Below are 14,706 nucleotides of genomic sequence, written 5' to 3' on the forward strand. Positions count from 1 at the left end.
CAGAGAGCAAAAACTCTTCAATGGGTTATTAGGTCCCACCCTGTTGTTCCCAGACTGTGGGACAAAGAACGTCATCAACCCATCACTGGCTTAAGACATATACCACGTCCTGTAGGATGGTACCCAACTTCCCAAGGGGCTGCCTCCCAGCCAGCACCGGCTGCTCCTCTGTTCTTTCAGGCCACGTGATGATGGCGTATGTGGTGAGAAGCGAGAGGCCTAAAGCTGCACTTCTTCACCTGAATGGACAATGCTCCCCCACGCAGGGTTCCATGACCATGGGCAAGGGGTGTCTGAAGTCCACAAAAGCATTTCAGTCGGGGAGGGCAAATCCATACCCAGAAAGGATGCCTTTCCATTCAGGACGAATCCATCATGATAAGATGAGCATAACATCGTCAACTCACCACTAGGTTTCCAGCAGCACCTCCCACCCTGCCACCCACGACCACCAGGCAACAGCATCCTTTCAGGGACTCAGTATTGGCAGACTGGGCCCTCAGCAGCGCTGGTACCCAGGCTGACTTGAGAAAGAGGATGTCCGTGCTGAGTCGTAGAAAACCTCCATCCCTGATGCCATGGCCCACTGAGCCTCCAGGTAGCTGGAGGAAGATGCTGTTCTCCACAGAATGGACCATCTTGTCCACTGATTATTGAGTCTTCTCTGCAGCAGAGATCCTTCTCTCTAGCACCTACAGGGAACAAAGATGCTGGGACCCACTGTAGTTATAGGCCTGGAGGCAAAGACAGCTGGTGAGAACACACCTGAACACACAGTCCTTACGCAAGAAAGCCTTTCCTCAGACAGGGAGGAGTCTAGCAAGACAGGCTGGAGGAACTGGGGGTAGGGGTTGTCAAGGTTCTTAGCTGAGGCCACTCAAATGTCTCCTTCCCTAATTCCCGGGTCCCACCTCTCCCCAACTAATGCCGCAAAGTTAACATAAGGGATTTAGTATGGTTGTCATTTCTGCTGTCCCCACAATTAGTTACTGGGCCCGGTCAGCCATGCCTGCCTTGTGGCTACAAGAAATGAATGCTTGTGTTAAGGCTGACCTCTGGATGCATCTGTGCCTAACCCAGGACTTCCAGCTCTTCCAATTCAGGACTGTCGTTCTGGAAACTGTCCAGCACCATCCTCGTGATCATTATTACTGCACATCGGTGGAAAGCAGCTTCTAGTTAGTATCCCAATGCCTTGAACCCAACCAACATCCCAAGTCAAACAACAAGTGATGGTTTAGGCAGTCATGACACAGATCCATATCCTCAGTGAGGATTCCCCTCCTCCATCTGCAGGAAGGGCACCACCGTGTGCTCGAGCAGGGAAGCAGCCCAGTCCCCTAATCCCATCCCGAAGATCTGATTCTGGCACTAATTCTGGTAACAAGAACTCCATCGGCCAAGGGCCAACTTGAAAAACAAAGATCATTTAAAGATTAAAAACAGAGGGAATCTGAGGAAAGGAATTGGTTATACAGGTGATGGAAAGGCAGAGAAGCCAAATAAAGGACCCAAAGAGATCAGTCACACAAGAAGACACCCCCATGATGGGCTGGAGGGACAAAGGGAAGAGGTGGGGCTCCTAGAGCCCAGGGAGGTGGGCACCACGGCAGGCCCATCCGACAGAAGTTAGTACCAAAGAGAAAGTGCAGCCACTGCCTGAGACACCCCAGGAATCACAGGGAGGGAAACCCCTGCGGCTTGTCCCTTCCCCCTGCTTGGCCAATCTCCGACCCTGGCCCCCACTGGCTGAATCAGCTCTTCTCAGAGTCTAGGAAATGAAGGCTGCCGGGGTCACCCCCAAGTGACATAGAGCCAAACAGGGGACAGGTGAGGAATAGATCAGATAGCAAAAACTGCCAAGAACCAGCGCCCTGCAAGGCAGGCTTGGGATGAGTAGAACCCAAGTATGTAAAGCAGGCTGTGCTCAAAAGAAGCGCTCTGGGGTGCAATGACCCCAAAGACTTGGAGCGATGCTTCTGAATGAACTCTTGTGACTTGTAAATAGAACTACCATATGTGAATAAATGTCAAGAGGAAAGAAAACACGGTGTAGAAAAAAACCGAACAAGCAAATATATACGTCAGATAAGGAGTTCATCATTCCCACTGCGATGTTCTGGGCTCAGCAGACCCCTTCAATACACAACGGAGGTGAGCATGGACTTGCTCTGGGTAAAGCTGGAACGGGGCTGGCCGCCTAGCCCACTCACCAAGTTTATGGTATATTTGGAACTATGCACAGGCAAACACAGGCCACAGATTTCAAACACCTCTTTTGCAACCCTGTATATATCATTTCAAGACATATCAACTATGTCAGATATGTCAAAACATGTCAGACTGTCAATGCTACCGGAGGCTAGAATAGTGGGGGTCAAACTTACAAAGCTGCAAGAGGTCTTAGGGTGACCTCATCTAATGAGGAGTCACCTGCAAGCAACACACTATTTTCAGGAGAAAGAAATCTCAGAAGTTACGTTCAAAGGCAGATACAGTGTTGCGATGCCTGATTTTAAAAGTTACCGTTTCTTTCCTTTTTCAAAGGAGACCTGTTAACCATGTTTTCCTTAAACTGACTCTTGTGCAACAAGATGTGTTCTTCACCATCCACAGCTCTACAGCTGAAGAAATCTGTGCCCAAAGAGGAGCGTGGCTTGCTGCCTAAGGTTACAGAGTCAAAGGCAAAGCCCAAATTTAAAACCTACCCTCCCAACTCCTAATCCTAATCCTGCTTTCTGTTTCAGCCAGCGGTGGTTGCCAAGAACAAGAGAAGTGCTCTCACTTATGGCCCGGGAGGTTAAAATGAGGCAACAGCCATGCCGCCTGCCCCAGTGGCCCCTGAGGCCAGTCAGCCCTGCAAACAATTGCACCACTCCAATCTGTGTCGCAAGAGGGCTTGAAATATCAATCACGATTGTAACAGACAGTACTTCAAATGAAAAATTTGAGAGAAGGCCAGACTTGGGACAACCCTGGCTCTCATTTGGGAAGAAAGTGCAGGGTACAGTATTTCGAATTCTACGTGTCACATACATTTAGTTATCTTGTCTGCTTCTCATTCTGGGCTCTCGTGGAATATGGGGCAAAACGTCTGTGACAGCAGACCACTGCCCTTCCTTCCTGCACCTGCCCTCTACCTGCACTAGATGCTCACACCTCTGTGTCTCTAGAAACAAGTGGTTCCAACGCATAGTAGCACTTGAAAAATACTTGCTCAATAAATGAATGCACAAATGAGTAGAAGGTGATGGCCAGTCATCTCACTTTCTGGAGACTGACAATTCCTATCGCTCTGAAGATGATGTGTCACATGTACCTATTTTGCTGGTATCTTCAATCAACCAGGCAATATGTGTGAAGCAGTAACAAGTTAACAGTCCTTGATATTGATTTCTAATAAACCTAGAGCCGACAAGTATAATTCCTAAAATATTTGTTGGAAGAATATTGACAGGTAGTTTGTTCTTGTCATATAATAATATTATATAGCATTATACCTTAGCACTATATAAAGGGCTAATATGAACATTCTTGCTTTTAATTCAGAAATTTTTCTTAAGTATGTTAATATGCCCTTTGATACCTTGGTTTTTTTAAATTAAGACTTCATTGAGTGATTTATTTGGAAAATTATTTCTAAAAAGGAAAATGAAAAGATAAACTCAGTGAACATTAGCACAGACACAGACTGGATGCAGCCTGAGTTCGTGAGCTTGGGCTGTTGCTAGGGAAGCCCGTGGTCTCAAACTGGGCATCCCCGGAGGTCGACCCTGGGACAAGCCCACAAGTGCAAGGAGTGAACGTGCGAGGTGAGCCAGGGAAGGGAGGACAGGCAACGAAGGTTGTGACAGTGAGGCAGGAACACAGGCACAGGTAACAGGGACTCAGCGAGGGCATCGAGCACGCCTCAGCACCATCCTGCCCAAAGGCTCCCTGGCACTTTGAGCCTGCCCACCAGCCGGCCAGCCATGGTCCCAGGAAGAGCCAGAGAACACCCTCAGGCAGAGAGACGCAGGAAGCCGACAGCCCCAAGAACAGGCCTTAGATGACTCCTCGGGTGGGTTGAAAAGACACAGGTCAGATGCCCTGCCCCCTGCCCTCACTAGGCTTGAGAACCCCCGGGCATCTACATAGACTTAGGCATCATCAAGGTCTCTTCACAGGTGAATATCCACTGCAGTGCCCAGTCATTCTCTAGAACTTACAGGGCCCGCCCAAGCTTCCTGGACGGTTCTGACCACCCCAAGTGAGGAGTGCTATAGCGTGGTCCAGTGATGACAATATTGTTGAAATACTACACTTTTATTAATGAAAACCATGCACTCCAATTATATACACTTCTGTATCAGAAATGCCATTTCAGAAACAAATATTTGAGAACCCAGGACACGAAAGGAAGAGATTCACTCATAAAAAACAAAACCAGGGAAGCTAGTCATTAACTCCTCTCCAATGCCAAATGTGCTAGAAAAAAACTGTCTTTTAGCTCACCAACTGGCAGCCCAACTACTAAGTAAGAACGAACAGTTTGTACCTTTTGGCACTTTTCAGGGAAAACTAGAGGAGAAGAGAAGGCCTGGCCTGGGCTCCACTGGAAAGGACAGAGGTGCAAGGAGGGGTCAAGGGCAAGGAGCGTGGAAGGCGGACAAAGCAGGGCAGGGGTGTCCCGGCTCCTGACGGACAGCTCCTGGAAACATGTGTGCAGCGGACACGGAGAACCCAGTCCCGCCCCAGGGCCCTGCCAGGGCTCACAGGACACCCTGCAGCCACTGTGAGAAACACTCCAATCCCTTCCTACCACCAGGGCACCATCTGTATTTTGATTTTGCCAGCGGACCCACAGAGCCTTTCACCATTTTTTTCCTTCAGCACAGCACAGCACCCAGGATCTGGTACTGCATCCATTCGCCACGTCTCCTTAGCCACCTTTACTCTGGAACATTCCATCAGCTATTTAAAAAACCTTTTATGACACTGCATTTCTGAAGAACAATTTCCTCCCCCTTTTTTAATGGAATTGCCCTCATTTAGGGTTTGATGCATTCCTGGCCAGTAAACCACATAAGCGATGCTGTGTCCACTGCAGACATGCGGGGTCCATTGACCCCTCTCTAGCAGCACCCATCACAGGCATCACCCAGTTTCCCTACTGCATGGTCCTATTGCTTCCCCTGCAGTGAGTAAGCAGGCTATGGGGAGACACACGGAGGCCGGTCCTCATAAAATATTCCCCTTAGACTCAGCATCCATCAGTAATTCTTGCCTGAATCCGTCTTTACTGTGACGGCTGCACAAGACTTCCCATTGCTGGCACTCCTCACACATCACCAGCCAACACTCGGCATTCCTGTAACCCTCCTTTCTCTCCCATTTATTGACTTATTTTTTTAATTTATTGTATTTTTATCTTATTTTTGGCTGCACTGTGCCTTCGTTGCTGCGTGGGCTTTCTCTAGTTGCGGCGAGCAGGGGCTACTCTTCGTTGCAGTGCGCAGGCTTCTCACTGCAGTGGCTTCGCCTGTTGCGGAGCACAGGCTCTAGGTGCACGGGCTTCAGTAGCTGTGGCTCGCGGGCTCTAGAGCACAGGCTCAGTAGTTGTGGTGCACGGGCTTAGTTGCTCCGCAGCATGTGGGATCTTCCCGGACCAGGGCTCGAACCCGTGTCTCCTGCACTGGTAGGCGGGTTCTTAACCACTGCGCCACCAGGGAAGCCCTCTCATTTATTTATCCTTTAATTATCACTATGAACTTGAGAATTCTGTTTTTTTCGAACAGTTAATAAGTCACTACTGTACTTGTTTGGCTGCTGAAACTGGGCCAGATTTAGCCAATGAGAGTCCCATCAACTTGGCTCCTGTGTCCTTCCGACATGCCCCATCTTTTTTTCTTTTTTAATCACTCCTTATTTTGTGGCATAAGGTACCCCACGCTCATGGACCTACACTGTCTTAGCCCTGAAATAGGCCATTTCTTAGAGGAGCCCTGGCTCCTTTGGGTGAGAAACAGTATTTGACACCAAGGTCTGGGTACAAGGTGTTCATTGCTACAGAGGTGTACTTGCTTCTAGGCCTTTCAGTGGACACAGCACTCAACAATGTCTTGAGTGACTGAACAAATGAGTGCATTTCTATCATGGGGGTGTCCTTTCCAAGGTCAGCTTTTATTGGAACCAGCATTATATAACACGGTTCTTTCTACGTTCTCTCCCAGGAACAAAGAGGCCTAGAGTTCAGGCTAAGAGGAAAAAATCAATAAGGACACTGTGATAAAGGACTGGGCTCCCAGTGCAAAAGGGCACCACTCTGGGCCGGAACTACTGGGATCGAGAGCCCCACTCGGGATGGGGCTTTCAAAATCTGATCCCCGGCACTGGTCCCTGGATTTGAACCTTTCCCGTGACTTTGGACAGCAAGCCACCAGGTTATTTTAACTAGAAAACGGAGCAGTGAACTTTCTGGGATACTCGTGGAAATCACAGGGAGTTCCTTGAACCCCTCACCTGCCATCATGTCAATGAAATGAATTCCAGGATGCCCAGACTCTGGGGCAGCGCCAGCACCAAAGAGCACGTGGCCCATGTCCTCTTTTTTTTTTTTTTTCGGTACGCAGGCCTCTCACTGCTGTGGCCTCTCCCGTTGCAGAACACAGGCTCCGGACGCGCAGGCTCAACGGCCATGGCTCACGGGCCCAGCTGCTCCGCGGCATGTGGGATCGTCCCGGACTGGGGCACGAACCCGCGTCCCCTGCATCGGCAGGCAGACTCTCAACCACTGCGCCACCAGGGAAGCCCTACCCCATGTCCTCTTTTAAACCATGGTATTATAAACAATTTCAAACACACACAATCGTGAAAGAACCTGTGTGGCCTCACCCACCATTCTTAGTTCATCCACACCCCTTCCTCCCCCATACATTTTGGCAAAATGATTTTAAAGCAAATTGTAAACATACTTCAATATGCATCTCCAACAGTTAAGGACAACATCATTATCATCTGCAACAAAATGAAAAGCAATAATCTCATTATCTAATATCTAATAGTACCCAGTCCATGATTAATTTTCTCCAATTATCTCAACAATGTCTTATTATACTTGGTTTAAATTAAGTTATAAACAAACAAGGCCCATACATTCAACATGATGGATCTCTTAAAGAGTATTTTAACCCATAATAGTGCTCCCTCTTTCTTAATCCCATTTACTTGTTGAAGAAACAGGGTTCTTACAGAATTTCCCACCTCCTGGACGTGGCTGTCAAATTAACTCTTAATATATGAGGAATGTTTAGCTCAGGAGAAATTATCCAGTGACCCAGTGAGTGGTAAACCCAGTGGCTGATGTGGTGATAAGAAGTATGAGGGAAAGGGTATGTTTCTGGGATCCACTGAGCAGGTGACAAAAGTCCAAAGGAAGGGACAGAAAGAAAGAGGCATTTCTAACTAAGGAAAACGCCTCTAGGAATTTGACACGGGTTCAGCTGAAAGAAGACGGCCCCCGCAGGTAGTTGATAGCTGGGCAGCAACAAACTGGTGCACATTGATCTCAGGAAAACCCAAGTCCTCTTTTCCAAAGCTGTGGAAGGAGAGTCTTCCACAGGCTTCCACCCTGTGGCTGCCAGAGTGCATTTCTGATAAACTGCTCTCTCCATTGGTGGTTCGTATTACAGACAGCATCGCATTACCATCATTCTTAGCACGAACAAACAAAAACATACTAGTTCTACAGCCTTTCAAACAAAACAAAACACTCCTTAAAACTGCCTTTTAATGCTCATTCTTATCTAATTGACACCTTTTCTTTAATTTTTTTTGTCTGTTTAAATATCTGGATTTGTTATGAGGCCAAGACCCACGGGTGCAGAGAGACGCATGACCGGTTATCATGGGGGAACATGAGGGCTGTTCAGATCCTCCTAACCAGCCGTCTCAAATAGGGCACATCCCGGTTTCTCCCCTGATTTAGTCTCCTGGGGCTGTCATAACAAGAGGCCACAAACCAGGTGGCTTAAAACAACAGAAATTGATTCTCCCGCAGCTCTGGAGGCCAGAAGTCCAAAACCAAGGTGTTGGCAGGGAAGGGAGAAGCCTTCCTGCCTCTCCCAGCTTCCGGTGGCTGCCGGCAGCCTTTGTCGTTCCTGAGCTTTGGCTGCATCCCTCTTTTTCTCTCCCTTCATCAGCACAAGGCGTTCTCCCGCTGCACCTGTCTCCATGTGGCCGTCTTCTTATAAGGACACCAGTCACTGGATGAGGGTCCACCCAGCTCCAGCAGACCTCACCTTATCACACCTGCAACCATCCTATTTCTGAATGAAGTCCCATCCTCAGGTACTAGGGCTTTGGACTTCAACATGTGTTTTTTCGGGAGACGTAATTCAACCTATAACGTTCCTCTCTCACATATGATTTCAATATAAATAAGCACACAGGTGTAGCTCCAAATAAAGTACAGATTATCAACCTCCCCACAACTTAAAATCATGTCTGCCTTATCCAGACTGACATGTGAAATTCTACAGGCCACTGATACCTGGAGGTCTTATACAATGCTGCTATCCTAAAAACCAGGGCATCAACATTCCTTTACCTGTAAAGAATAAATGTAGGAGCTCCTAGAAGCCAGGCTGGAGGAAAGCTTGCCAGGGAGGAGCATAGGGATGCTAGGCACCAGAGGCGAAAAGGATGCAGAAAGCAGAGCCGGGACCAGAAGCCTGCACCTGTGCGAAGCCAGAACGAAGAGGTGAGACTCAGGGCGTGGGCCCTCGGAGCCGAGCAACCTTCTGCAAGTCACCGAGCTTTGCTGAATTTCAGTTTCCTTCTCTGTAAACTAACTGCGCTTGCAGGGTTGTTGTGAGGGTGGAGTGAAATGATGGATGCCCAATGCTTAGCACGCAGTGGTCGGGAAACGGAAGGTACGGCCACCTGCTTCCGTCAGGCACAGACAGCATAGAAGAAACGCTGGAACCCGATCCAAGGACTTGCATTCCCTGGGGGAATGTCTGTGCTCCCACCTCCTCCCACTTCAGAGGCAGGCTCAGTGGGGATGTCATCCCTGCAGGGGGCCCAGGGGACACATGGCAGGGCAGCCCTGTCATGGTAGCCTGGGGCTTACAGAGCCATCGTGGGTGGTTTGAACCTCAGACCAACAGAAAGGAAGCTTGCGGTTCACCCAAGCAGCACCTTGACCAGGTGTTCATGGACTAAACTTTGACATTTAAACTCTGCTCCGTGGAGGGATGTGGAAAAAACAAAGATGACCAAAGGGTATGTCTGGGGCATTCGTGAGAAGGTGAGATGACCGTCAGGGATGTTCCTGCAGGCGCAGTGCCTCGTCAGCTGGGGTAAAGAGGTGGAGGAGAGTAACAACCCTCCGCGTGTGGATGACGACTAGGTTGTGTGGCTGTCCACCAGTGCACACGGACGGAGGTCGTTATAAAGGGAAATGGTTCTCAATCCGGGCACTGACGTGCATTGTTCCATAGAATCATTGCCCCAGACACAGGCAGAAATGAGCAAGAAGACTCTGGGGACTGCAAGTGTGAGAACGCTGTGTAGTAAAGGGACTGAGTTCTGCACCAGAGGCTTCCTGGGCTATTCCCTAGTCCAACAAATTGCACCCACTCCAAACCGGAGGTAATGATCGTGTGTGACTAAGGACTGTATCAAAGGTCTAGATGACGCAGCAGGAACCAAGAGCAAATAAACACCATACTGATAAGACAGAGCAAAAATCAAACAGGCGTGCAGTGCCTACCAAAGGCGTTCGACCACCCTGCTTAACTTTAACGCACTCAATGCACGCTGACTCTTCCTCAGCTGAACTCTTAAAGGGGCGCACCCCCGACTCCACACCTGTGACTTCCATCCTGTATTCATTGTGGTGCATGTATCAACAGATTCATTACTTCAGTGTACATTCTGGGGGAAGTGTTTCCCCAAAACGCTATAGGTTGTTCCAAGTTAGGGGTCAACATGTGAAACATGAGAAAAGATGTATCATTCTTTGGAATCAAATAATTTATATTCATATGTAGGAGACATGTGAGTTATAGGTTCTCAATGCTATCAGACCCCATATTCACCCTTTTAAAACTAAGATTTTCTAATGCCATCTTAATCTGAAATAAGATCCCTAGACGATATCACTTATACACACTTTTGAAAAGAATCATCATAACAACCTAAATCTAATATAAAGGGAAAATAAAATGAAAGCTGTTCATAATCGAATAATAATATATATTTTAATACATAAACGTTAGAGGGCAGTTTTGCTAGAAGACAAAAAGGGCCCCACATGTTTCCAAAACACCCCCCAGGAGGAAGTACCACTGTCACCGGGAAGCACTAGGGCTGCACGCTATGACCAGGGCCACCCATTGGACCATGGAGATCCCCCGACCCAGGAGGGTTCATCCATGGGGTGCAGAAGACTCTAGCCAATAGTTAGCAGAGCCAAAAATGTCCTCCCAGCATCTGTACTAGAGACTGCAAATCGGCCACCAGAAGTAAAGAGAAGGGCTGGGCCATGGCCGCTGAGCCTGCGCGTCTGGAGCCTGTGCTGCGCAACGGGAGAGGCCACAACAGGGAGAGGCCCGCAAAAAACAAAAAACAACAAAAAAAAAAAGAAGACAGAACGCACCAGAAATAAAGAGGAAGCCACTTGACCCTGGAGACGGCTCTAACCCTGCTGGCTCCCAGCTCCGGCTCCATCCCATACACTCACTCTCCTACCTTCTCTTTCAGATGGCTTGACTCAACTTCTGTGCCCTAAAATCAACATGGTCAAAATTTTGGAGTGAAAAGGAAGTTTTGACGAGGTTTGTTTGCTTGTTTGTTTTAATCTACTCCTGTGCTGGCTTGAGAAGTGATTTAATGGCGAGGTGAGCACCAGTGGTGAGGAGTTGTAATTTCTAATACTTTGTCAGTCACGAACTCAATACAGAGCTTGAGGCAAAAATACATAACATCATATCCATTGCAAACACCCCTTCCTCCCAGGTAAAGACTGAAAATCTGATTCATTTGACTACTAGTGACCTTGAGATTGGAGTTGCTTGACACGCACTGTACTACACCTGCTCAGAGCAGGTGTGTCCACAGGCTTGCCTGGGTCTGCCCGTGAGCCTTGCAGCACCTTTCAGCCAAGCTCTTCTCCCAATGGGTGCTGAGTCATCTGCAGGGAACTGCCAAGCAGGGAAGAGGTTGCCAGCTGAGAAGGGACAGCGGAGCCTGGGGAGACCACCTGTGGCCCAAACCATCCATGATGAAAAGACGGAACAGCAGAGACGTGTGGGATTTTATTCTGAGCTCCATTCTGTTAACCAAAATTTTAGAAACAGAGACCTGATTAGGATGTTATGATGATTCTTTTCAAAAAAGTATGTATAAGTGATATCATCTAGGGATCTTATGTCAGATTAAGGTGGCATTACAAAATCTTAGTTTTAAAAGGGTGAATATGGGGTGAAATTAAAAGGTGTTTATTTGGAGTTTGTTAGGACTGCAGCCCTGGATACACAGATTCAAGAAGCACTTGAATTGTGTTCTGCCAGACTAACAAAAGGGGGCGTTTATAAAGGTAAAATCCACAAGATTACAGTTGGTTACTTGAGTTGTTTATCAAGAAGTATCATTGGAGCTGGCAAGAAATGGGGGTGCTTGTTAAGTCAGGGTTGGCTGGGGACTGAAATGGTTGTACAGTTACAAGGGGAGGCCTTGAGACCATAAGCTGACAGCTGGCAGGTGCTGCTGGTGGTGTCCTTGGTACAGTTCACAGGCAGTTCAGGTTCTCAGTGGTGCACGGATGTGTCTGCGACCACATCCTCGGTGGCCATCCGACTCCATGTTTGCATGCCTGAGCTGTGACGGCTTTATTATAATTTCCCTTTGTTATCACTGCCAAGTCCTGGTGCTTCGCAATTTGCAAAACACGCGGCGGCACACCTGCTCGCTTTGGAGCCGTGGTCTCCGTCGCAGCCGAGGTCTGTTTCACATGCTGCACCTTCTACCTGCCTTGCTCTCGGCTCACCTGGGTTTTGTGAGGTCTCCTAGGACCAGACGGAGCCCAAAGAGCTGGGTGACCTGCAGAACCACCTGCCCTTCAACAGCGCTATACATGCTCCTCCACAGAAGACGTCCCAACCAGACGGCTTCGGGCAGCACCCCCTGCACGGGGCGGGCACTAGAGTGCTGTCACAACGCCGCTTTCCCAGGACAGGCATGCCAGCCTGGATCTAGTAGCTATTTCATTTCCATTGCTTTTCTTTCCCCTTATGAGAGGTGTAACCAATTTCTGGCACAGTACTTTTCTGCTTTAAAAATTAATTTTTAAAAAATGGGCCCTGGGTCACATTTTCCCTGAAAATCTGGCCCAATATTAGGTTTACTCATGGTTAGCGGTTGAATTGTTTCTCCCCAAATTCATATGTTGAAGTCCTAACTCCCAATGTGAGCTTATTTGGAAATAGGGTGATTGCAGATGTGATTAGTCAAGATGAGGTCATACTGGAATAGGGTGGGCCCTAATCCAACATGACTGGCGTCCTCATCAGATGGCCGGTGAAGACACAGACACACGGAAGGAAAACACCATGTGAACGTGAAGGCAGACAGCGGGGTAACGATGCCACAAACCAAGGACACCAGAGTGCCAGCAAGCCACCGGAAGCCGGGAAAAAGACATATAACGTTTATATATGTAACGTAAATCTTGTTTATTATTTTCTCCTTTGGCTATACCTAAGACCAACCCTTAAAGTCAGGCACACTGGGCATTAAATACATCATTTTTCTTCTCTCCTGCCCACAGGACAATCAAAGGCAGCTTAAAGCACTGCAAAGGAAGGAGTTGTTCCGCCTTTAGCCTCTAAGGGGAAGAGATTAAATTGAGAACGCTCATCTCATCTGAATATCAAACAGTGCTGCGATTCTGAGGACTCAGTCTCCACGTCGGGAAGGTGAATGCTAAGAGATACTCAGAATCTGACTCACTTTAATAGTGCAATTCTTTGTTTCCACTCCTTAGGCATAAGGTGGATGGATTTTTTTTTTCCTTTTTTTTTTTGCGGTACGCGGGCCTCTCACTGCTGTGGCCTCTCACGTTGCGGAACACAGGCTCCGGACGTGCAGGCTCAGCGGCCATGGCTCACGGGCCCAGCCGCTCCGCGGCGCGTGGGATCTTCCCAGACAGGGGAACGAACCCACGTCCCCTGCATCAGCAGGCGGACTCTCCACCACTGCGCCACCAGGGAAGCCCGGATGGATTTTTAAAATATATTTATTTTACTTTTTTATTTTTAAAAAAATTTTTGGCTGCATCCGGTCTTCGTTGTGGCATGCAGGATGTTTTTGTTGTGGCACGTGGGCTTCTCTCTAGGTTGTGGCACGTGGGCTTCTCTCTAGTTGTGGCGTATGGGTTTTCTCTCTCTAGCTGAGGCACACGGATTCAGTAGTTGTGGCGTGTGGGCTTAGTTGCTCTGCGGCACATGGGATTGTAGTTCCCTGACAAGGGACTGAACTCGCGTCCCCTGCAGTGGAGGGCGGATTCTCTACCCCTGGACCACCAGGGAAGTCCCAAGGCGGATGGGTTTTAATAGTCCCCCGATCGTCAGCCTTGGCAATGCAAGAGATTGCCTAACAGTATGTGTACCAACAAGTTAAGCTGTCCCCTGTGGGTTTTGGCTCAGTAAGGGGCATGTGCACTTTTTTTTTTTTGAGAAAGAGTTTGGAAACAGACAAACTGATGTCATCGACAGCAAGGCAACCATCTTCGACTAATAAACAGAGCTAATTAAACCTCCCTGACTTGAGAAAAGAACCATGAAACCACGAAATCAAAGAACCTTTGATTTGAAAGGTTTGTGGCTCTGAGGCTTTGTCAGCAACGTGTTTCACCACATCGTTGTGCTCAAGTTACTCTTTGATGAGTGGGAAAGCAAGATGTGCTAGAGGCCTCCACTAACCTTTGCTGGACTAAGAAAAGCCAATGATTTGCCTTCTTTGCCTTATGAAGCAAGCATTGTCCCTCCTGGAGACCAGCTCCTACCCCAGCAAGGGGCAGGGGGGCAGGAGGTGAAGAGGCCCAGGGCACAGCTCCCAGCAGGGTGGCCCTACCTGCCCAGGCTCCTGCTGTCTCCGTCAGGAGAAGTGAGTCAAACAGACATCTTATGGAGGAAGAGCATGTATGCAAACACTGACTTAGGATTCCTCTTCCCTCACATAAGCAAATGACTGCTACCTGATAAAACATGTTGGGTTGATACTAATGAACTATGGTTTCAAGTGAAGCCGGAAGCTTATTGAGTACCGCGGGCAGGAAAAATCCACTGCCAAAAGCGTGCATATTCTAACCTAGAAAAACTTCCTCCAGCCCGCAAAACTGGCATCGGTCCGACCTACCTCGCCACACCAAAATCCCTTCTGGCTAGTCCCAAATATTCACTCTGAGTTAAAAATTCAGACATCTGCGGGTACCTGGCAGTCCCACTGTCCATCCTCAACACATTTACGGAAGGAACTTGTTTTCAGCCACACTGATGTTTAAGAGGAGGGAACATTCACAGCAGAGCCTGTGACTCTCAAAGAGAGGTGTCTGTCCTCCTCACCCTCTGAGCCTGCGGACATTCCCCAGACGCAGGGGGACTCCTGTGCGTGAACTCACTCTGACTGGCTGCGCTGAGCTGGGATTTGCTCCAAATCATAATC

Source organism: Aethalodelphis obliquidens, unplaced genomic scaffold (assembly GCF_003676395.1).
Source record: "Aethalodelphis obliquidens isolate GAN/ISIS:26980383/991018 unplaced genomic scaffold, ASM367639v1 scaffold19, whole genome shotgun sequence".
In the NCBI taxonomy this organism is placed as follows: Eukaryota; Metazoa; Chordata; class Mammalia; order Artiodactyla; family Delphinidae; genus Aethalodelphis; species Aethalodelphis obliquidens.